This window comes from Marmota marmota, unplaced genomic scaffold, assembly GCF_001458135.2.
Source record: "Marmota marmota marmota unplaced genomic scaffold, marMar, whole genome shotgun sequence".
Taxonomy (NCBI): domain Eukaryota; kingdom Metazoa; phylum Chordata; class Mammalia; order Rodentia; family Sciuridae; genus Marmota; species Marmota marmota.
Genome location: NW_025999913.1, coordinates 19531120 through 19533368, shown reverse-complemented (window position 1 = coordinate 19533368; position 2249 = coordinate 19531120).

Here is a 2249-nt window from a genome sequence, read left to right as displayed (position 1 = left end):
GAGAGAGAGAGAGAGAGAGAGAGAGAGGAAGACCCTTATTGGTAAGAAGCACCGGAGGTTTAGGGCAGTTGTGTCCTGGGAAAGGTTTAAAGATGAACTCTCCAGGAACAAAACAGAAAAGTTTGATCTGCAGCATTTGCTGATTTTCATGGCTTAAATATTGCCGCTATAACCAATTTCTGGTAACCGGTGTTACCCAAAAGAAAGTAAGGAAGGATTCAAATGACGCATGGATTTTTCCACTGGAGATTTGAGAGAACGGTAACAGAAGGTGGGGTCAGAACCCAGAGCCTGGGCCTGCACCAGCCACTGGTCTGTGTTGGCAGCCAGGCAGGAGACCAGTTGGTCTGGAGCCCCAGCTTCTTTATCCACAATCTGAAGGGATTGTGCTAAAGGAAATGGAAGCTTTCTCTGTGCTGTGCCCTTCACTTACCACCTCTCCCCACAGGACAGGCTCCCGAGGGCCCTGCTCCATAGGGCCATCCTCATTTTCCTTTTCTCAGTGAAGGTTGCTCTGGGATCCGGGAGGGATAAATTTTCTGCATCCCCACTGAAGGCAGGCAGTCAAGTTGAAACAAAAGCAAAATGGGCCAAACCCAGGACCTCTCTGTCTTGGGAGTTTGGAATGTCCACCCACTCCACTGGGGCTGCTCTTCTAGCTCCAGAGAAGACCCGGTGGAAAGTGGGTGGATGCACCCTGCCATCACTTCAACTCGATGTCTGGCAGACTGTGTCTGTGCATATGTGTATGTGTATATGTATACGTGTGTATGTGTGTGTGTGTGTGTTCATACACTCAAGTCACTTTTTTAATATTTATTTTTTTAGTTATAGGTGGACACAATATCTTTATTTTATTTTTTATGTGGTGCTGAGGACCGAACCCCAGGAGTCATGCATGCTAGGCCAGTGCTCTACCTCTGAGCCACAATCCCAGACCCCACACAAATCACTTTTTATAGATTTATTGTAGGTAATTCTTAAAAATAAGTTGTGTGTCTCCTTCCAATTCAGCATGTGAGATTAAGTAACTGTCCCACTAGCTCCTGGAAATTCAGAGCCAGAAGTTAAAGCTTTATCCAAAGCAGGCCTCATGAAATCATCACCATCTTTCATTTCTTGAGGGACTAAGATACACCAGGCAACCGCAAGCCCTATGTTGGAACTGGGCACACAGCAGAGGAGCAAACAGGCCTCCAGCCCCAGCACAGAACGTTAGAGCAGCAGAGACCTTCATTTTCTGCAGTGGTGGGGAGGGATGAAAGCCAGGGCCTTGTGCATGCTGGGCAAGTGCTCTGCCACGGAGCATCATCCCATGCCAGCAGTGACATTCTTAAAACCTGACCTTGACTGCAGGTGGAAGAACAGAAAGCACGGGGGTGGGGGCAGACTAGGAGGGTGAACTTTCTAATTCTTGTGCAGAAAGAGCAAGAAACGGCAAATTAACCTGTGAGGCTCCCAAGAGATAGAGACACTGCTTTCCTCCTGCTTTCACCCCCTTGCTGCCAGCCTGGAACCTGCGAAATCTGATTATATGACTCTCGCAAAAGAAGTGGTGTTGGCAATTAAAATGTCCGACTGCACTGTTCTCTAGAGCTCCAAGTAATTCATACACACGATGTTTTCTTCATTTTCATTGTCATTGAAGGTAGATATCGCCTCCACTTTGGAGATGAAGAAATCGAGTTTCGAAATGAAGGAAGGGGACCATCTGGAATCCTACTTGAGAATGACTTTCTGCCATCCCGGTAGAACATGAGAGCAATTTCAATTTTGCTGCAAATCGCGGTTAATCATTCCAGAATTGTTTTAATTGGTATAGTTTAAATGTGTCTCCCAAAGTTCACGTTTTGGAAACTTAATGCCCATGTGTTAATGATACTTGGAGGTAAGACAAACCACCCTCGATGTTGGTGGTAATCATCCAATTAGCTGGAGACCTCGAAGGAACTAAATCAAGGAAAGGCTCTCTCTTGGAACTGGGATACCCACCCCCACTCCCCCCACATGAGAACTTCATGTTCTCCAGCCTTTGGACCCCAGGGCTTATGCTACCACCCCTGGTTCTCAGGCCTTTGGTGTTGGACTGAGAGTTAGACCATCAACTTCTCCTGGTTCTAAGACTTTTTGTTCAGCCCACCTACCTGCATTCCCGGCTCTCCAATCTTCACAGAGACTATAGTGCGACTTCTCAACCTCCACGAATGAATGAGCCAATGCCCCTAACCAGATCTCCCCTCATATGACAT